Below are 22,956 nucleotides of genomic sequence, written 5' to 3'. Positions count from 1 at the left end.
TGCTTAATTTGCCTTAATTAGATGAACATACATACAGTGCACAATTAACTTGTCTCCTTGAAAAGTTATACTAAACCGTGGCTATCCCTCATGAGACGGTGCCCTAGAGCTGATGTGTTAACCCTTTACTTCTGAACGCCGTTCGACAAGCAACAGGATGCACTGAGTTATGAATAACAAACTGCAGCAAATGACACTAAACACGTCATACGCCCGAGTGATCTGTTTCTGGTTTTGCGAAGTATGTGAGGCCGGCGGGAAAACATCAGAGTTTCTAGCAGTTGTACTTGCTCTACGCAAGCTAGACCCCTCTGTTACAGCAGTTGCAGTAATTACTGATTCTTTATCTTTGTGTTCGTCCCTCGCTGCACAGGTTGACGGTCCCATTTTATCAACTTTCTTATCCCTACTTCCTCCGCATTTGAGCCTTGTTCATTTAGTATGGGTTCCCGGCCACAGCAGTGTGACAGTAAATGAGATTGCTGATAATCTCGCAAAGGCTTCCCTCTGCGGCCCCGTGTTGCCAATCATCCCGGCTACAGCCTACATTACAGCATCTAGATTTCGGCGACGTGCGTTTTTAAGCACGCAAGACACATCACTTTTAACATCGGCGGATTATCAGCACCTTAAATATTATTGGAACAGGAAAATTTGTTGCTCTCGGTAGCTTAAAGTATCACTGACGAGGCTGCGCTGCCGCATCCCCCCTCTAAATTTCTATTTACACAAGTCGGGTTTGGCGCTCTCTCCCCTTTGTGCATTTTGCCGTGAGCCAGAATCTATTGAACATTTTTGGCTGTATTGTCGCCGATTCAACTCTCTGAGAAAAAGGTTGCTGGAGGAGCCCTTGCAGCATCTTGGCCTTAGTTTGAGCAGCCCGCTCTTGCTATCATTTGGCGCCACCACATTTGGGTTCAGCCACAGATCTGTTTGCACCGCTGTTCAAAATTTCCTGATAGAATCTCACCGACTGCCTTGCTAAGTGTTCCAACCTTTTCTTTTCTATCAATTATTACATTTTGACTAAATCATTATTATTTAATCACTCTCTTTATTATTATTCTTAAAATTTTAAAATCAAAACACTCATCCCTTTTCTGTTCTTGACGAAAAATTCACCGGTGTTATGCTCCCACGTGCTTTTCCTTTTTGTTAACTGAGTTCAGTTGAATAGCCACCCGATTCTTGGCCGATCCCCCAGTGTGGGTATGTGCCATCTTTTGATGGGCTAACAACAACATGTTCTGCTAGCCTCTAGAGGCATGAATTCGAGACGTCAGGGAGGACGCGGTCAGCGATGCAGAGACCGTGGGTGTTCGGAAGACTGAAGGCAAACCGAACACGTCAGCAACAGAGACAAACATGAGAAGACTAGAGTACTGACGACGTAAAAGCGGAATGGAAGCATTGCACGAACATAGGAAGAAAATAGCGTACTATGGCAAAGAAATCAAAACAGCACTGAAAATTTTCAAGAAAGCATACGAAGAAGCGTTAGAGGTCACTGCGGCAATCCGCACTGCAGTAATGAGAAAGCACTGACGCCTCCTCGGTACTTGTCGCCTCTATTTGCTCCTCTTGGCCTCTATTGCCCCTATTCGCCCGAGAATATGCGCAATTCGTCTAATTCCCACCGCGCTTCGTTCCAAACTTTCAAATTTGGCGCCGCGCGTTGGCTCCGCCCACACTTCTGGTCACGTGGTACCACACTTCCGTCGTTTCAAATTTGGCGGAACTTTTGCCCTGGCCACGCCCACTTCCTGCACATTTTTTGAGCTCTAATTTTTGAATGAACTATTCATCCGATCGTCACCAAATTTTTTGCGCCGCATCCTCACATCACCCTCTTTCGATTATAACCACGCTTTTGACGATATCTCACTGCAGTTCCCCACAATCGCTGCGGACATGTTCTGGTGACAGGTTCGCTGTCGACATTGCATAGTAATGCTTTCGCATTAGTAAGTTATTTAGTCACTTAAATTTGCTACGTAATGTGTTTTTTTTTCTGGGGAGGGGGTTACGCCCGATGATGCATTTTGGTAGGCTTACCTCGCAATTATCGTCCCTAAATACCGTCTATAGAATAAAATGACGCGCTCTCGGTTTGTCAAGTACGTTTCCCGGAACCCTTATCTCTGCGCGATGTTGATTGCTGGCCAGCCTTGTAACTCGACCGACAATGGAAAGAGGTATGGATATGAAGACGCCTTCAAATATTCGGTCTAGACGCATATATAAATAGGGGCCGAGAGAGCACTCCCCAACACAATAAATAAAACAAACAGAAAAGGGTCAACCACGCTCTTCTCAGCTTTCCGGGGCGAGCCTGTAAAGGAAGTGGTTGTAAAACAACAAAGTCCCGTGACAGTAAGGTTAAGTACGCAATTTTGAGGTCAAACGATACAAATCTAAACCTCCCCTCCCTGCTTCAAGTACCATCCCCGCCTCGCGACTAGCTATATCTAAACTACCAGACACTGGATGGCAGACACTGGGCACATAAAAGTTCACTGCTATTGCCTGCTCACGAGAAGCGAAACCGTCTCATTGGCCGAGCCCTTCTGATGAATATTTATAGTCTGCAAGCTATTTACGCTCGCAAGACGTCGAGATCAAAGCGATTAGGCGGGGCAAGACGGAGGCAGCTAATAGTTAGCCTCGGTGTCTAGCGCACAGAGATGAAAAGGCGCCCCTCACGAACGTGCTGTCTTTGCAGTGTATAGTTAATGAGCAGCCATAAATTGCCTTATGGCTTCAACTCCACACGATACCCCCCTTCTTTCAGAGATTTCCAGCGTCTGGGTCCATTAGTATACACAGCATTAATATTTCGTCTAGCGCTTTGAACCCAGCACAGAGTGGGATACTTGGCACGTTAAAGGAATGTTTAAATTATACTAAAGAACAATACAAATGAACTGGAACATGAGCTCAAAAGTATTACTTTTTATATTAAGGTATCTTTCACACTTCGTCCAACGACTGTGAAGCGAGATATCGCGAACCACAGGGTCCACGGATGGACACAAATAGTTTCACAAATATCTCCGCGGAAATTTTGTTTAAAAATTCACGCTTACGTTTTTAGTGCGCCCAAGCACTGAAAGTTACATAAGTGCCATGAAGATTTTAAAAAAACAACAAAAAAAGAAGAATCGGAGTCCTCAAACAATTCCATTGGTCGAGAACCTCCAGCCAAAACCTCAACGCGCCTTTCCCGACTTGCAAATCGAACTCCGTAAAAGGAAAAACTCTCGTATAGACACGTTTCAGGACACTGGCGAGTTCCGCCAGAATTGCAGCGCTTTTAGTAACCATTCTCGCTACACGAACAGACGGCGCAAACACGTGGCATGAACGTATAACACTCCACAGGAGTTAGCCCAAATTTTAGGGAAATCCCCCGAGGTTGATCATTTGTTGATCAATTAGCTCTCGGTCTAAGCTCTAAACACGAACACACCTACCTGCACGGAAATAAAAATGGTGTAAGCTGTGCTCTATAGCACTCCTTTTTATAGAAGGGACTAATACCCCTGTCACACGGACACTGTAAAGGTACATTGAACTAATGCTTCATTACTCTAAGGACGAACGCGCGCTGCCACACGGACGCGCCAAAAAACACCTAGCTCAGAGGAGCTTCGAAACAAGGCAGCTCGAGTTCGTCCTTTGAGGCTTCAAGGGAGTACTCTCTCTCCCAGCGAGTTAACAGCATAAATAAATTGAGAAAATAAACGTTCAATTTTCATTTTATAAATTCACTTCATAAGATTAGTGGTGTTTTAAAATATAAGATCATTTGTTTTGTGGCAGTCTCACCACGCCATACTCTCGTTCCAGATATACGAGCATCACGGTAGCCACGGTAAATATGCCGCCATGTCGGCCATGTTGTTTGTTGCTTTAACATAATACGGTTATAAAACAAATTTACTAAACAAATGTGCCATTTCTGTATTTACATGTGCAGTGAGGTATGCAATTTTAATAACGCTTTTCGCCGATGAGGGCGCTAAAAACTTCTTGCGAAGGTCATTCCGCGACCGTGTAGCACGGACGAACTCCCTTGAAGTAGTGCTCCTTTGGGAGCGTAGAGGAGCATTAGTTCAAAGTGCCTTTAGAGTGCCCGTGTGACAAGGGTATAATCTTACTCCACTTTATAAGGTTTACTTCCTTCTTACTCCTTTCTGTTGAGTGCAACATAAGCTAGCCTTCCCGGTTAGCTCAGTTGGTACACAGCGACTGCTCCGGTGAGGCGTGGCCCCGAGTTCGAACCCCGAACCAGGACAAATTCTTCTTCGACTGCGAATGTCTAACTGGGCTGTTTAGCTTTCCTGCGTAGCTGTATGGTTGAGCTTGGGCGGACATCGATGAGTGATTACTCCCTTATTACTCCGCGGAAGTGCAGGAGAGATGTGAAACACGCAACAAGCGCAGAAAAAAAAGTGAACGAAGACTGAGAAGGCCACTATCACCACTACTTTTTTTTATTATTATCTGCCTAAGGGATATGGAATAAGGAAGGCTAAAAATCGGAGGACACACTTAACCACCGCTCTAAGGGTGTGACGCGATAGCGCATTGGATTAGTTCCCATATATGCGGAAGGTCATTCATTTGTCACGCTCATAGATCCGTGCGAGTCCTCGTAGCCCTCCTGGGGCAGTGACGCAGCAGTTAAGCGATGCGCCACTGCCCTGCGATGGCAGGTGCTCCCCGCCGGTGTGGCTTGTGCGACCCAGGCTGCTCTTAAGTCCCGAGCGACCGATCAATAATTAACTGCCACCTGACACGGTGCGCCGTTTTCTCACTATTCGGTGGGCAGGTTGTGACGACGCCGCAAGGTCACGTGACATAGGTGGCCCACCTGCCTCCTAGGTTGCCTCTCTGGGGATTTCTCCTGGATTTTTGAAGCGATAGCTTCCCTACGCTAGGTTTTTCAAGAGAGCAGCGTCAGTGCAGTCACGTGACACGTGACCTACTGACGTCATCCCAATCTGCCCACCGTGGCAGGCGGCAACTGTGCCCCATCGGGCATTTCATCGGCGCAATACAGACAATCCGTTCGGCAGCGTGTGTAAAGCGTTTGTGAGCGTAGCCATGCAGAGGAAGCTTTCGCTTCTCACCAGGGTTAACCAATGTTTAAACCACGGCTAATTTTTGTAGCCAAAGCGACATTGGCCACGAACTCGAAATTTCGCCGCGCTGGCATTCCCACCGTGGTCGCACCGCACCACGTGACCAACCACGTGGCTGGTCGCGTGCCCAACCGCGCGACCAGCCCCGGCGCCGTGCCGCCGGCAGCTGCTCCGCACCACGTGAGCGACGACGTGGTCGGTGGCGGAAGCCACTGAACCCCAGCACACCCACTGAATTAAAAAAAAACAACCCGTGTCGAGGCTGGTAATCGAACCAGGGCCTTTGGCGCGTGAGGCGAATACGCTACCAATGCGCCACGACGGCTCTTTTTTTTTTCTTTATTGCAGAGAAATAGTGCCGAAAAGAAAAATGTAAGCATGCTTACGTCCCAAAACACCAGACCACCTTACCTCTGCATGACCCCTCCTTCCAAAACATCAAAAGTCTGGCAGGCACACACATTCATCCAGATAGGCGGGGGCAGCTAGGCGGCTCTTGCAGGGCAGCATATACTCCCCGCACCAAAGCGCATTGTTCACGAAACAAAGATTGAGCGCCACAACGGCTCAAGGTTTAATCATGAACAAAGGCGCATCAGTGAATGCACGGGTTTCACATATTAACTCTTCCGAACCAGATGTCGCCGCGCTTTCGCTACGTATATCCTGGTCTAACAGAGCTGGGCCATCAGCAATTTTTTGCTCACGGTCAGCGACGGCGACGCCGGATTTTCTGCGATGCAAGCTCCTTAACGCTATCGTGCTAAAATTAAATAAGAGTAGAAAAAAGCAACGCTTTGGTATTGAAGGAATATAAGTAGTCTTAAGTGCGCCCTGTAATTCTCACGCTATAAATATGAAACAGTGTTCGGAATCAGAGAAGAACAGCAGTGATGGGTATTAGGTTCGCAAACGTTGTTGTGCGAGAGATCTGGTAAAAATTTAATTCCTTTTAATTAGTCATCGTTCTTATTTGAATAGAGAAATCACACACAACTTGCACAATTCCTTTGATTGGTTCTAGGCGTCGCACTAATTACGGCATCCAGACTACAGATCACCAAATAACAGTTTTGCGCAACACATATCCAACATTAATTGCTTGTGCCTGCTGGAGTGTGTCACCATTCACCAATTCAAGAAGAAAATGAGCCATCTTTTGAACACCCCGTGTGAAATTTTCTTGTGCTTACCTGCTGCATCTCATTGTTATTCCTACTGTTCCGTGCGAATGTGTTTTTATTTTCTACACCACTTATTATCGCTCATTGTTGATGACTTCTTCACTATTATTTTCTGCCTCACCAGTGCTTGTGTAATTGCCTATGTTGAATTCCTGTCTCGCTGTGTTTGATGTACCACTGTTCTCACTTATATGTTACACCGTACCATCTGCAGCGACGTGTAATGCGGATGTTAGGCCTCGTCAGGAGACACCTTAGTCTCCTTTAGCCTCTCCCCGCGGACACCATGTAGTGTTGTCCGAAATAAATAAATAAATGGCAGAAGGCGCGCGTGTTATCACGGCAGATAAAGTGATTCTACGAGATTAGGGACATCGGTGTTTGCGCCACGAGAGGCAAAAGAGCGAGCTTCATTACTAAAAACAGTCGAAGGTGCGTCGAAAAGGAGCGATCGCTGTCGACAATATTGCCCAGAAGAGCACTCGAAGTATGCATGCATGTAGATCGGGACGTGGAGGACAAGATATCAAGGTGTGCCTTCGAACTGACAGCGAAGCAATCGTACGAGATCGGGTTGAAAACTAAAAGTCCGGATGAACAAACGTCGACGTCGGCTGCTGATTGAAATGAACGATTATTTTTTTTTTTTAACGCAATGCTTTGTTTTTCGTGTGCACAACAGAGTGCCGAAGACGAAAAGTAACGTTCCGAGGAGGGCCGGGAAGGCGGGGCCGCCCACTTCTTAGATACGAGTCTTGGATACGTAGGTCAGGGAGCTTTCGCTTGCCCTAGGAGAGAAACAATTCGTCTTTCTGGCGAATAAGGTTCTGTACGTGCGCCTGCTGGTTCTGGCGCAGCGTGTGTCTCCTACAGGATTGCGCCCAGGAATAAGGAAAGGCACAACACATAAGCTAGTCGAGCATGGTAGACATTTTAACGCGATAGCGTTAAGGGCGTCGTTAAGCAGAAAATCCGACGTCGGCATTGTCGGCGTTATGAGCGAAAACTCACGAGCACGGCTCAGGCAGGTGGTCAGCAGAGAGCAACCTAGGAGGCAGGTGGGCCACCTAGGTCACGTGATATTGCGGCGTCATCACAACCAGCCCACCGCATAGTGAGCGAACTGCCCACCGTGCAGGTGGCAGTTAAATTAATGACAGGTCGCTCGGGATGAGCAACCTGGGTCGCCCAAGGCCCACAGATGGAAGCACCTGCGATGGCAGGGCAGTGGCGCATTGCTTAACCGCTGTACCACTGCGCCAGGAAGGGTATAAGGACTCGTGAGGATCAATGAAGTTAAAGTACTAGACAGGTTAACGGTTAGGCTAATAGGGTTTCACGTCCCAGAGCTACTCAGGCTCTGAGGAATGCCGTAGTGGAGGGCTCCGGAAATTTTTCCCTCCTGGGGTTCTTTGACATGCACTGACATCGCACACTGCACGGGTTACTAGCATTTCGCTTCCATCGAAATGCGACCGCCACGGCCGGGATCGAACCTGGCATACTAAGGTTCGTTACATCGGAGGTATACAGTACACCAAGTTCGTTATATGCGAGGATGCCGCGCGTGACGGCGGTCACGTAGCCGCGTATCCTGAGATTCGATCCCGGAACCGGCGACACTGCACCGGCGGCGCAATGCATGCAGGAAACCGGGCCCCCAACCACGTGAGGAACGCAGCTCAGAGCGGAGTTTGCAACGCGACGCCTTCCCCCCGTGTCACGCGGCCGCGGAAGCCACTCGGTGCGTACAATGCGCGTCCCGGAAAAGCGGTATCGCGTAGCACAGGATGCGAGGTCTGCCTTAAGAATTCGCATCATCGCTTCACACTCAGCAGCCGGCCGGCCCCCGCAGCCAACTCGGGATCGGCAATGGAAAAAAACCCCTCCGGGCTTGTAACTACACCGAAAGCTTTACTAGGCACAATAGACAGTTTTAGCTGTGCGTACGCAACGGCTTAGCGTACGCAAGGAGTTTGCGGGGACGGTAGTGCGCATGCGCAGAACGCAAGCGCAAGCCCTGCTTCTTGCGTACGTACGCTAGCCAGCGGACTTTGCGCTGCGGCGCTTGCGTACGTTAACTTTGACAAGATGGCGGCGCCCTGCTAGCCCGCTTCGGAATAAATGCATGCATCGCCGCTGCATTCTCCGACGCAATAGCTGGCTCAAATGGTAGCTGTTCGCTTTTATCCCGCCAACTCTTGCCCACACGTAGCCGCATAAGCGATAACTAGCCCCTGTTTTTCAGATAATTAGGAGATGAAATTTCAAGCTTCTAGGCCTAACAAAGAGCAGTGTGTTTTCCTCGTGGCAACGACACCTAGCGAAGCAGTTTTCTAGCTTTTAGTCAGTTCTTACATTTTCTTTGGTGCGCATAGTTTTTCTTCTTGGAACAAAAAAAAAAGGCTAGCTATGCACTCGCGCTAGTTATCAGCAATCACGGATGAAATTTTCTTCAACCGAGCGTTGATGTGCTTTGACGCCTTGTCACTAGATGGCATTACTGTTTACTCGTGCGAGTGAGGGACGCAACGGCACGGCCAACTAAAACTATACTTCGGAGCGGTCAGCGTAACGCACGCAGCGCCGTAGCGCTTTGCGTACGCAAAGCTAAAACTGTCTTATGTCGGCGGGGATGGTGTCCGCAAAATGTGTCGGCCGACAGTAGTTGTGGGCAACTCAGAATAGGTAGCGCCAAACGAGAGGTTGTAATCGAAACAGGATGATGTGAGAATCCTGCCCCCCCCCCCCCAAAAAAAAAAAAATTTGATATCGGATGAATAGTTAATTAACAAGAGTCAAAAATACCCAAAAAGTGGGCGGGGCCAGAGCAAAGGTGCCGCGAAATTTGAAAACGCCAGAAGTAGGCGGGGCTGCACCGTAGCGCCAAATTTGAAAAACCGGAAGTGTAGACGGAGCCAAAGAGTGGCGCCAAGTTTGAAAACTCGAAATGAGCAATCACGTGATCCATGATAAGTGATCAATACGTCGCCAGGAGATAGAAAAAAGAATGACAAGTTAGAGACAATTAGGTATTTAATAAGAAGCAAAAGGTAATGGACGGGTAAATAGACTGGACGGGTATATAGTGAGTGGACGGGACGAAGCGTGGCGGAAAATTTGAAAACTCGAAGTCGTTTCCGAGGTGAATCGAGGGTAGGATCAATCAATGAAGTGAACGAGAAAACAACCATGGCACCAAATTTGAAAGCCGACCAGTGTCGAGGAGGCGTCAACGCTTTCGCATTCTTCCAATGCGGGTAGCCGCAGTGATCTCTAATTTTTGGCACCACATTGGAATCAAATACAGCAGGCCTTGAAGCCCATGAACCCTAAAAATGGCACGAATACAGGACAGAACATTATAAAAAAAAATAGGTCATGCTTTGCAAGAGCAAGGTTTGAATGCGCTAGCAAGCAGTTGACCGCACTAACGACTGCTTGACTCTTTAGTGCTCTTCACTGCCACCATCACCGCCTTGTTCACACCGAATCATTATTTTTTCTACTGCTTTCATTTTGTTTTTCACTGCTGCTGCCTCGCCCCACGGACTGTGTTCATCTCTATCCATCAAGAAGCATGGCACTCGTCATGGCTACGAGGTTCCGCATACTCGCTTCCCGCAAGAAATTTCTGGGCTCTACTCCAACCCGTGGAGCTTTTTTGGGGAGAATTTTGTGTGCGCCGCAGAAGTGTCTGCCTGTCTATTGTTGCCAGGAAGAAAGAAAAGGAAAGTGCACAGGCCTGCCCACTGGCTCAAGCCGAGCCACAATCGCTACCACGTGCTGATAGTAGGGGAGTTGAAAGATGGGATAGAAAGACAGATAGTAAGACGCGCTAAAGACAAGGCCGATCCCGGAGGTAGTGCAATACCGGGCCAACCGGTGACGGGAGTGAAGCATCCTTAAAACTCTCCGCCACATTTCCAAAAATAAGTCCACTGGACCCGTAACAGATACTCTACGAGGTCCGAACAGTCGCGCATTCGCGCCGCAGAAGTACCACACACGCAAACGTCGCTGAGATCGCTGAAGTCCGGAGAGGCGCTGGGTAAAGGGAGTAGAAGGTAAGTGGTTTTATATAATGATAATAAAAAGGAAGGAAAAGGTTTTTGCCAGCCCCGGCATCTTCCATCGATACTGAAGCACCTGAGCTGGGGGAGCGGAAATAAAAGATAGCAAGCAGAATGGAGAAACGCGGTACTCGGAAACTTATCCAGTGACTCTCGAGAAGCAAAAGTATTCATTTGGCGGTGTTCCGTTCTCTGGTGAAACAGGGACACCAGGCAGGGGCAGTAACGACACGAGCAGTTCGGCAGCTTTGCCGGTCTACAGAAGGTATGCACTCAAGGCACAGTGGCCGCAATTTTGGAGTCCATGCAGCGCGGCGGAAGTCTGCGGCGCGTGTCTAATCGGCTTATCCCCCTCCCCCCCCCCCCCCTTATCCGGCTTGCACCGCCGAACGTGGCCGCTGGACGACAAAATGGCGCCTGTGGACGCCAAGATGTGACGTGGCGACAACGACTGCCAGTGGGAAAAGCGAACGAAGACTTGGCCGGCCTGCTTTTGTTCACGAACTCGGGGCCTTCTAAGGAGAGGAGAGCCACTTAGCGGCGGTGACAACGGGTGCACGAGGGTATACTGTCGGGAGGATCAGAAATGAGCGCGGCCGTGTGTTTCTCTCGTTTTAAACATGACTAGGAGGAAGTTTCCAGATAACGCACTCACGCCGTCGTGAACAATATAGGAATACGACAGAATCAACCCGCGTGAGAGCAATCCTTCGCGAACAAACCAGTGGCATGAGAGCGGCGCGTGCCAGCGGGGTAGGAACAAGGACAATCTTTTGAAAGGGAGACATGAGGGCTTCGTGGCACTGTCGTGTTCTCAGAGGTGCATCTGCCAGAAGCTCGGAGCCAAACAATAAAATGCAAGCAAGCGAAATCGGAACAAGCGGCCGCCATATCAGCGACAGTCAGCTTTATGCGTGCACCACTTCCGGTCACGCGCTGTGTCGTTGAGATGTTCTTCTTGCCGGGAACAAACCATTGCAGCCAGCCGTCGAAGGATCTAGAACGGGCCGACATAGAAAGTTAACTGGTTCATTCATAAAAGGTTGTGGCCAAGGACTAGACCAGGGTGGCCAAATCCTGTTCTGGTCACCGAGATCCTGCCGCACCCCAGGCCAGATTATGCAATTCCATCTACAAGCGGAGTTTTATTTTTTGAATGTTTTAAAACCCGGTGCAGAATTGTGCGGCAACGGGATTCAAATCCCGGTCTTCTTGCACGCGAGGCGGATGCTCTGCCTCTACGCCACTACTGCATCGGGGATGACATAAGGGGCCACAAGTCTTCTCAAGGAGTCCTTGTCGAAGAATCGGCACCCATACCCACTCCGAGTGGCGTCGTCAAAGGCTATAGCGTCTTGCGCCACCTGACCAGACGTCGGAACTTGCACAGTGTAAACAGGTGGCGATGACCAGGTTTGGTTCGCGGTGAACCAATGGGAGCACTGCTTCAAGGACGACCGTGGGAGGGCTTGAATGACGTCATCTGCGTCGATTTCCGCGCCATTATAGGCGTCACGTGCGCAAAGATGGCGTCATATATTTCTTCCCTTCGACGCCGGTGTACTAAACTGCACGACCAGCATCTCGACGATCGCCGTGCTTGAGCGTTTCGTGAGGCAGTTAGCTTGAGGCTAACAGGCAGCCCTCCTCCGGCGGCTTGCTTGGCTACCTGCGCCGTAAACGCCTCCTCAGTCCGTGAGAAAAAATTCGGACGCACCGTTATACCTCAGCATTACATGTATATTAGGTTGGGGCAACCTAAAAAGATTGCAAAATAATAAGCCCCTGCCTGCGCCACTGACGTATAACACGCTGTGAGTACTCAAAGAAACATTTTGCAAGTCCACCCGCACTTACAGGGTGTGAGGTAGCCCATGCTATGCTCACAACAAACCTCTTACTGCCACAGACGCCGGGAAATGGCAGCGCAAATTCATCGCAAAGTATGGCGTCGATCGGTGGTAGAGCCGCGCTTGCGATGTCTTGGCGACATTGTCGGTGGAGTCTCGCGTTTTTAAAATCCCTGCAGGTTTCGGCGCAATGCGCTACACGTAGTGGCGTCCAGTATTGCTCTTCTTGAATTCTGCAGAGCATACGACTGAATTCGAGACGCCCTGTAGTCAGTTCCTCGCGAGAAGCTTTCTTCTTTCCCACGAGAAGTTTATTCCCCAAGTGTTGCTGTGGGCGAAGAAAGACATTCGATTCCGTTGGGGGCCGAGGAGCGCGGACGTGATTCACGTCGGCTCCGGAAATTCTGTCTCGTTGTGCCAGAAACGTTTATCGGATGTTGGATTCAATGATACCTTGTGCATGGGAACACGTCAGGACCACGTGGATACCAAATTTGTTACTGTGAGTGCAACCGTTTGTCTGTTGCTATCGATTTTGTGCGGACCGCCTGGGACGCGCTAGGCGTCCGTTAGGCCTAGCCCATCTTCGGCCGGAGACGCCGGCCCGGAGGCCCCTGCGCCGCCGGTCAACCGCCGATTCTGTGGACCCACCATGTCGATGGAGGTGACCGTCGAAGGTACGGACCTGGATCCGGAACATTATGACAGCAGCTGGGTCAAAGTGCTCCAACGAAAGGTTGAAGCGAAACACCAACGGAAGCTTCTCGAAGGTTCCAAGGAGAACGCCAAGGTGGAGACGCGCCGTGTCGGACGCGGGGAAGCCGGATACAAAATTGCAGGTGGGGCCGTATTAGGCCCTACCAAAGCGGTCCGGAGGAAAGCGGCTGAACGATCGATCGCTATGAATCTTCCGAGATTCCCGGATGAAGGCATCAAGGTGATTCTTAGGCCTCGTGAAGGTCTGGGCGTGATTAAACGCACGTCGGGCCCGCTGATCAGTCAGGCCCTCGCCAAGGCTGCCGGACTCGGCTGGTCGGAGCAGGACTCATGGTGTGTAAACGGAAAGCAAGGTACGGTGCTCTTTCATTCCTTGGACTTTAACCGAGGCGTGAAGGTAGCTGCAATCCGTTGCTTTAAACTCGACGACAACGAGCACGAAGTTGTGGCCAATATGATCGCACCGGAGGATTGCGGGCGAGGGGTAGTCCACGGGATCTCTGAGAGGTTCACGGAAGAACAGTTGCTGAAAGCACTGAGAAAGGATCCGAAGAATCCAGACGTCGCTGGAGTGCGTCGGATGGGCAAGACTTCTACTATTATTATCACCTTTCTGGAAGCTGACGTTCCAAGGTTTGTCAGGATTGAAGGCATGCTCATGCCCTGCTGGTTGTTCAAAAAGAGATATGAAGTCTGCTTCAGGTGTGGAGAACTTGGTCATCGCTCCGATGTGTGCGACAGTGAAAACCCAAAGTGTCGTGGCTGTGCGGTGGTGTCGCCGGCCGAAGATCATCAATGCGTTCCCAAGTGTCGCCTATGTGGAAAAGGCCATCTGACGGGTGACAAGCATTGCAAGGAACTCTTCCGTACGCCATACGTAATCAAGAAGAAACAGTGGGAAGCAAAGTTAGCTGCCGAGGAGGAGGCCAAGAAGCAGCAGCAAGTCCGTTTCAGTCGTAGAGATGGCCGCAGTGCGTCCCACGAGCGACCCTCGAGCCATCCGAGGTACCGTTCCGCTTCGTTTCCTCGCCTGCAGCCGCCTTCGTCCAAGACGACGACGGAGGGCTCTCGATTGAAGCAACAGCAGCAGCAGCAGCAGCAGCAGCACCAGCACCAGCAGCAGCACCAGCAGCGGCAGCACCAGCAGCGGCAGCAGCAGCAGCAGCACCAGCAGCAGCAGCAGCAGCAGCGGCAGCAGCAGCGGCAGCAGCAGCAGAAACAGCAGCAGGCGTCAAAAGTGGATTGTGTAAGTAGTGTCTCTCAGGACTCAGATGAAGTCAAGGCTCTCAAAGACCAGAACCGATTATTACAAGCGAAAGTTAAGGCGCTGCAGGAACAGGTTATGGCGATAGGCAGGACTTCGCAGCCGATGAATGATGTAACGCAGCCGGGGGAGCTGCCGCGGAAGGAGCAGGCAGAGCTCCCTAGGGAAAGTCCTCCAGCAACAAAAAAGAAGAGAGGTTCAGAGGAGGATCTTGAAACCCGTATACAAGGATTAGAAAGACGACTCAATAAAAAGGAACAGGATGATCAGATTTTTCAACAGCAAGTTATGGCCGCTTTGGAGCACCTGAGGGCTGCTATGGAACAGCTGCGCGCCGATATGGCAAGCAGAGACGAGAGAATTCAGTGGGTATATCAGGAAATTATTAACCTTCAAAATGGCTCTGCGTCACCGTAGACATACCATTTGGCAGTGGAACTGTAGGGGCTTCGGTCGCAAACGCGCGGTACTCCAGACTTTTTTGATGAGCAGTGACAAACCCGAAGTAATCGCGTTGCAGGAGTGCGGTAAGCACGCCAAGCTGGCGAGTTACAAATCGTACGTAGGACGAGGTGACAACGCGCGAGTAGCCACTCTCGTCAAAAGGAATATAACGGTGTTGCAGCATGATACCGGGACTACAAATCTGGACCATATTCTGATTGAGATAATCTCGCAAAAGAGGAAACTCAATAGTCTGTTCATTCTAAATGTGTATAGCCCGCCACGCCAAAAAAGTCCTTGCGGCTTCGATGAGCTCTTCGCGAAAGCGCGCGTGATCTCGAAGGGAGGGCCCCTTTTGATAGTCGGGGACTTTAACGCGCATCACCCGGCATGGGGGTATAAGTACACGCAGGTAAAGGGACGCGAACTATGGACTAGTATTCAGCAGAATGGCCTAGTGCTTCTGACGGATCCCCTAAGACCTACCCGTCAGGGCAACAGTGTTTCGACAGACACGTCCCCGGACTTAACTCTAACCGGAGGCCGCATCTCTGCCACCTGGTGCAACACGGACGAAAACTTGGGTAGCGATCATAAAATTATCGAAATTGTAGTCGACAACGGACCACCGGTTGCCCGCACCAAGAAGGTGGCTTCGGTGAACTGGGAGGCTTTCCGAAATGGCCGCACGGGGCAGGAGGAAGGCATAAGCAACATTGATGACTGGAGTAAAAATGTCCTTCAGTCGGTCCGCGAGGCAACCGAGGAGGTAGAGGTTGACGAAGAAGTCCAGGGAGTAGATCGTCACATGGTCCGTCTCTGGCGCAAGAAGAAGGATCTTGAAACGCGGATCGCGCACAAGAGGGGGAACAGGAACTTGCGAAGACAATTGGCCTTGCTTAACAAGGAAATCGAAGAGTACGCGCTCGTTTTAACAAGGCAAAACTGGAACAACATTTGCGACCAACTGGACCGAAACATCGGGAAGGCAGGTACGTGGCACTTGCTTCGGCATCTTCTAGATCCGGACAAGTCCAAACTGGAGGCCAGGCAACAACTTCACCGGCTAGTACATACATTTGACGGGACCACGGATACGCTCATATCCCAAGTCCGGGACCGGTACTTGAGCTGCGCGACGGGTACAGCTGAACCGCTACCAGATTACGGGGGGCAGGAAAACCCGGACTTAGATAAACCGATAACGGTTGCCGAAGTCCGGGCAGAAATAAACAGATTGAGGACCAGGACTGCCGTGGGTCCGGACAAGGTCAGCAACCGAATTCTAAGAAATTTGGACGACACGTCGATCCGACATCTCGCTGCCTTTATGCAGGAGTGTTGGGAAGCCGGTCGACTGCCGACAGCATGGAAGGACGCGAACCTTGTGTTCCTCCCGAAGCCGGGAAAACAGCCGGGTTTCGAGCACCTGCGTCCCATTTCGCTCACGTCGTGCGTGGGCAAACTGATGGAACATGTGATTCAGACCCGGCTGAACCGATTTTTTGAGGACAAGTGTTTATATCCAAATACCATGATGGGATTTAGACCGCATTTGTCGGCATGTGATGTCATGCTGCAGCTAAAAGAACAGATAATAGAAAATCCAACGCTAGACACCAGGGTGATCGTTGGTCTAGACGTGTCGAAAGCTTTCGACAACGTAAAGCACTCGGCCATTCTGGAGGGTCTGGCTGCGTTAGACGTGGGTGTTCGTACCTACAACTACATACGCGATTTCCTTACAAACAGAACGGCATCTATAAGCATGGGGGGAAACACACTGACGGGTATTCAACTGGGCAACAAGGGCACACCGCAGGGATCGGTGTTGTCCCCGACCCTGTTTAATATCGCCATGCTTGGCCTCCCCGCACAACTGGACAAAATTCCGGGGTTGAACCATACGTTGTACGCAGATGACCTGACTCTGTGGATGTGCAGGGGCAGTGATAGCCAAATTGAACTGACGCTTCAAAGAGCTATAGATGTAACAGAAAAATACTTAGAACCAATCGGTCTGAGGTGCTCGGCCGAGAAATCGGAAGCGCTATTTCTCGCGCCCATGCGGTCGCCACAGCGTCGGCGCATAAAGCAGGACGGACCGTATAACGCGGGAATCACACTCAGGGTCAACGGTAATGTAATTCCAGCGGTGGAAAGCATTAGGGTTCTAGGATTACGAATTCAGGCGAACGGCAGGAACTCGGAAACGATTCAGAGACTAGAGGCTAGCACCAGTCAAACTTGCCGACTCCTAAAACGAATCGCTAACAAACATGCGGGTATGAAAGAAGCTAACCTCCTTAGGCTAGTGCAATCTTTTATAATCAGCAGGATAGTCTACGTGGCACCTTATTTGCGGCTTTACCAGGCGGAAAAGGACAAACTGGATGTTTTAATCCGTAAAGGGATAAAAACAGCACTAGGTTTACCACCCTGTGCGCCAACAAAAAAGATTTTGAGTCTAGGGGTTTCGAATACCCTCGAAGAGCTCATTGAGGCTGCAAGGACCTCGCAGTATCAGAGACTTTTACGCAGTCGTACTGGTCGCAGCATTCTGGAGAAGCTGGGGCACGAGCCTCGAGCGTGCTCGAGACGTACGGACCCGGTTCCTAGACAGGTTAGGGACAAATTAAAGATACCCCCACTCCCCAAAAACATGCATCCCATCTACCATGAGAGCCGGAGGAAGGAAAGAGCAGTAGCGTTGCAAGCCCGCTTTCAGGGCAGACAGGATGTCTTGTATACGGATGCCGCACAATGCACAAACAGTTCGGGGCACATTTCGGTAGCCACTAGGGAAAACGGAGGCCCGGTAGCGTGCTGCAGCACCAGACACTCGACAGTAACGGAGGCGGAAGAGTTGGCCATTGCGCTGGCTCTAACTCAACAACAGGTTAAAATTATCGTGAGTGACTCAAAATCAGCAATTAGAAACTTTGACGCGGGCTGCATTTCAGCTACAGCAGCACGAGTGTTGGCCGGCAGTCCACCACCGGCAGAACTGGTAGCGCTCATCTGGACACCCGCGCACCAAGGGTTGAGGGGAAACGAGAAAGCGCACGCACTGGCCCGAGGATTAGCTACTTTCCGGGATCCCAGTGGCGTCTTGTGCACAACCCCTTCCCCCTCGCGCGATGAGGAGCTCCTACAGTTCGAAGACGACCTTAACACGTATCAGGAAATTCTAAACCATTACAAATTAGGCCGAGCGGTACTTCCAAAAGCAAGTAATCAGCTAACCAAAAACGAAGAGGTTGCGTGGCGCAAGCTCCAAACCGGAGTATTCCCTAACCCCCAGCTTTATAGCAAGTGGCACCCTGAGATTTTCAGCCCCAGGTGCAAACGTTGCGACGGCATAGCGGACATGATCCATATGGTATGGACATGTCCGAGCTTTGGACAACTTGACCGAACAGATGAGTCCTGGGAGGCACTGCTTCACAACGAGGACGAAACTAAACAACGTGAAGTCATCCGTCTCGCCCTTGCCGCTGCTGAGATCCAAGAGATCCCGGTCGACGGCTGAGGGGGAGGACATGGCTGGGACCGAGCGGCGCCTCGGATACCCATCATCCTTTTGACGGGTGCTAATAAATGTTATTTCTCTCTCTCTCATTCGATTCCGTTAGGCGCTATTTCGTGCTGTGTGACAACGCCACTTTTCACGCAGAAAGCGGACAAACCACGACTGGACGTTCGTCAAGGTGACGCACCGCCTTATCGGCTAGGCATTCAAACTAGGCTCCCAATGCTTTAGATCTGTACGCTGTTGCCACACAACCGTACAAGCGTTGGTCTGTCCAGGGCGCCGTCTGCGGCGGCTGGACGAGAGGAGCTTGTAAAAGGGAGTACGCATCCGAGTGCTGGCGCCTACTTCCAGGTAACGATAAGTTCAATCTTGTGAAGTCGCAAGCGGCCTGATAGGTCCTTCAAGTTGAGAGCCAGCACAAAGCATGACGACCTTAAAAGCCCTGCAGGGCTTCCTCGGTCCATGCAGTCATGTCTCGGTCAGTTTAATCGGCTTCAATTTGCCACTAGAGACTCTATCGTCACTAACGGTCTATTTACGAAAAACATGGTAGAGTCGATCCAGTGTGCCGTCGATTCGTGTGAGTGGATGGACATCTTCCTTCGTTGAGCAGTTCGGGTGACGGCAATGTGCGCAAGACCGAATATAGCGTGCCGTCCATTCACGAGGCCCACGTGTTTTGATGGCAGCGCGTTGTCGCGGCAATGCATTTTTATTACTTAATTGCCGCCTGATGGCTTCACGTTTCCGTGAAGTCCAGAAGCTGGACAGGACATGGACATTCGCTAGTGACGATACGACTGTCTACAGACAGGGGTTTGTCTAGCCTTTGACGAGGAAGAATAAGGAGCCGCTATTACGTCGAAGAAGACAGCAGGTCCCACTCTTATTGCTGCCTGTGAAGCGCTAGATTCTGCGCCCACGGGTCTCTTCTGGACGGGCAAGGAAAGACGACTACCTTGCCCGTCATGCCTCGCGATTTATTCCAAGAAGGCAGTCTTCCGAGCGTTCGTCGAGGGCAACGCTGCGCGATGGTCGTGCTCGGTGGCAAGGTACGTTCGTCGACAGTACGATCGACTGCGCGGTATTCAGTGAGGGAAAACCATGTCATCAGACCATGGCTGTTGCACTAAATGTTCGCAGGGTCTGTCGGCGTGTTAACCAAGATTGCTCCTTTAGTGCGTTGTCCTAATGGAGTAATGCAGTGGCCTCCAGCTGTGCGGATCTGAATGCCGCTTCGGTTACTTGCCACTTTCGAATGTCACTGCTACCGTGACCAACATGGCGGCAACTTTGCCGCCGCCCTAAGTTTCCTCCAGATCTGTGCTTCCAGTCCTCGTACTTCGGTCTTGGAGTCGGGTCACGTCATGGCTGCGCAGAGCGCAACGTTCTGGCATAAGTAGACGTCGTCAACGCGAAGTGCCGCCGCGTCGTCTTGCCGTAGATACTGTGCGCTCATTTGTCGTCGAGGGTGAAGGATATATTCCTCGTTTTGCAGTAACACAACCCCACCACTAAAGGCTGCCCTCTTCCGGTTTCCCCTACGAACTGCTGCACGCAACACGGTGATCCAGGTGGACGGATCGGTACTTGTTGCGCTTAAGGCCGTGCTGGCGGTGGCAGCAGTCGACGCACTCCTACACCGCTCCACCTCGCGTGCTGTCTCCAGCAAGTTGCCACTGCTGGCAGAGAGCCGTATCCATTGGTCGCATAGCCCAGCTTGCGCGTTTTCTCGACTGCAAACGTTTCAGCGAGGAATATCGCCACTGTTTTCGGAGAATCCAAGGAAAGAACTAAGAACTGTCCGAGTGTACAATCGAGAAGTAGTCAAGAGCTTACCTGTCTTGGTCGTTTCAGTTCTTGACGGCGATGATGATGATGAATTTTTATGGCGCAAGAGCAGCTTCAGCCAAATACCGCCACGGCACAAGGTATTTTCGTGTACTCAAGGTGGCGTCAGAGGCCCACTTCCCAAGTATTTCATCCCAGAGAAGCGTAGCATGCGCCAGGCCACGGGAAAACTTCAAACCCATCGCATCACCGGTTGGTACCGGACGCACTGAGGATCGAACCCCAAGCCTGCCGCATGCAAACCTCAGTTGTTGGCGGTCGCCACACTTTGTAAGCCCACCAAGCCAACCTCCGATGTCTTCGCATTCTCCGGAGACAATAGAACGTCTCCGAGAAGCCCAGGTCTCTCTCACGGTAACTACGGTCGGCGTACCAGGGCGGCTCACAGCGACAGCACTGCGCAATGCTCTCTGCCGCGTGCGATGTCCTGCAAGTGCCCCTTTCGTTGGCGGTGGACCCCGAACGCAGCGGCTGCGCTGGGCCACCTCGACGCTGACCATTTCACCGGCCTAGTCGTCTCATCATAGCTCGAGTCTGAGGAGGCAGCCTTCAGCGGGAGAAGTCCGCACGTCCAAATGACGCCACGTGGCGGCGGTGACAAGACCTCTAGCAAAAAGAACTCTGCATAGGAAAAACTTGTGCCCTCCAGCGAAAGAAAGTCACTGAACGACCGTAGCTGGCACACGGTCTCTTCTCATATACACCACACGATCTCGCTACGAAGTTTTCTTACGTCATCTATTGACAGTGGTCCTCTGCGAACAATGTAATCGCGTCGAGCGTGCGTATACGCAAGATATAGCTGACTCCGCGTGGCATGAAAAAAATGGAGGGACAATTAGGCTCCGCCTTAAGGGTACGACGCGATAGCGTAATGGGTTAATGCTGATATGTAGAGCAAGGCGGAAATTTGGGCGAGTTGGTGGACCTCCCACGTGCCTTCCAGATAACTTCTGTTGATTGATAAGTAGTTCACTGTTTGTATTTATACGCTTTTCGTTCTTAAAAAAAAAAACAGTTGATAGTCATCGCCTGTTTGTGCTAGTCCTTCGTCTTGTGTCCGGTTCGTGTTGCGCTGAGAGCGAAAATGAACTCATATGTAGAATTGCTCATTCTCTACACTACATTCATATAGATACCTGGCAGTCCTAATACGCTTCCTTGCGCAGTGGTGCAGACGTTAAGCGATGCGCCACTGCCTTGCGATGACAGGTGGTCCCAGCGGAGGGACTTGTGCGGCCCAGGCTACTCTTCCCGAGCGACCAATCATTAACATAACTCCTACCTGCCACGGTGGGCAGTTTGCTCACTATCCGGTGAACACGTTGTGACGACGCCACAAAGTCACGTGACCTAGGAGGCCCACCTGCCTCCTTGGTTGCTCTCTTAGAACCACCTCCCCGAAAATTTCCAGCGATTTTTCGCGCAGAGCGACGGCGCCGACAACGCCGACACCGGACTTTTCTGGTGAGCGGAGCCTTTAACGCTATCGCGTTAAATTCACAGCACCCTGCAACAACGCCGTGGGCCAGTGCTGTAGCAAAACATGAGCATAACGTTGTGCAATTTTTCTTTCCTACCGCTGAACTGCTCAAGCCGCCGTAGGGCGGCCAAACAAGTCTGAAAGGCACACTTTCGCAGTTCGTCCGGTGTCGAATTTTTCGAAATGCGACCAACAACATGGCTGCGCCCCTCACACGAGACAAAAGTGCACGGTGAATGCGGGGAGGATAACGCCTATATTCGTAGTGGCTGCAAGGGAAAAGCGCATGGGGGGAATCGCGGGAGAAAAAAAAAAGAAACAGGCCCACTCACCGTTTTCTGAAGCGCCGTCATCTTCGCTGGAGGAACCGTGCCCGGCGGATTTACCTGGGCGACACAAAAGAAAACGAAACTATGGAAAAAGCAGAAAAGCAGTCTAAAGCCAGTGAGCAGGCGCAAGCAGAAGTTCGCAGATGAGTGAAGCGAGTGTTGTTCATGCTATACGATTCCGAGTAAACCGCTGCGCCGCTACAGCCCGCGAAATGAGAATGGTGCAAGGTGTTGCGGGAGAATTCGAAGCGACATGCTGCAACCATTCTGATCTGCCGTTTCGCCACTGTGTTTTCACTTTTCGAGCCTTTTAACGGGGAGAAAAGGTAGCTCGCTAAGCACGACGGAGGTGCTCATTTCCCTGGGGGATCAGTCGAGGCGCGCAGTATGCACTCTTGCCCCGATGCTAGCTATAACTCCACTTTCTAGCCCTTGCAAGCAATAGCATTGCGTTATCAGTAGGGAAACTTGGTGTGCTTGACACACACATACTGTCCGCACAAAATTCCATGCAAACTTAAAGAACCCCACCGAGCATCGTGACACAAATAAACAGCATCTTATAGTCGTAGTACGCAGTAGACGTAACGTGCTCACGAACTATAAGGCACCAACTACGAGTACATGAGGCACAATACGGCCGCCTATTTCGCACGTTTAATTTTTCAAGGATAATACAAAACGCGACACCATTCAGCACGGCTTCCAGCCAATGGCGTCGGACGATTCTCATGACCCGGCCTGCTAGCCTGACATTGTAGGGAGCAGCGTGACAATGCAGGAAAGGAACTATCCCCTTTCATCCGCTACTTTCTGCATTGTCACCCTAGCAGGCTCACGACAATCGGCCGTGGACACCGTGGACACATCTCAGTGGACACCTCAACCGCTGCCTTGAAGAAAAGGGACAAGGCGAAAATTAAAGCTGGAGAGAGGGAGAGGAGCCGCAGTGGAAGGCTCCGGAAAAATTTCGACCCCCTGGATGTCTTTAACGTGCACTGACATAGCACGGTACACGGGCGCCTTTTGTGTTTCGCCTCCATCGAGACGCGGCCTCCGCGGCCGGGTTCGAGCCCGGC

At 50.9% G+C, this 22,956-nt stretch overlaps 1 protein-coding gene across 1 annotated transcript in view; it reads right to left on the bottom strand.

Annotated features, from left to right (window-relative positions):
* The window catches only part of Pur-alpha (Purine-rich binding protein-alpha), a 141,054-nt gene extending 119,155 nt beyond the window's left edge, over positions 1 to 21,899 (bottom strand). The window contains exon 1 of the mRNA XM_077643821.1: positions 21,881 to 21,899. The gene's annotated coding sequence lies outside the window, so the exon portion shown is untranslated. The remainder of the gene's footprint in view (positions 1 to 21,880) is intronic.
* Between the last annotated feature and the right edge of the window lie 1,057 nt (positions 21,900 to 22,956).

This window comes from Amblyomma americanum, chromosome 11 (genome assembly GCF_052857255.1).
Source record: "Amblyomma americanum isolate KBUSLIRL-KWMA chromosome 11, ASM5285725v1, whole genome shotgun sequence".
Taxonomy (NCBI): domain Eukaryota; kingdom Metazoa; phylum Arthropoda; class Arachnida; order Ixodida; family Ixodidae; genus Amblyomma; species Amblyomma americanum.
This window is presented reverse-complemented; position numbering and strand designations above follow the sequence as displayed.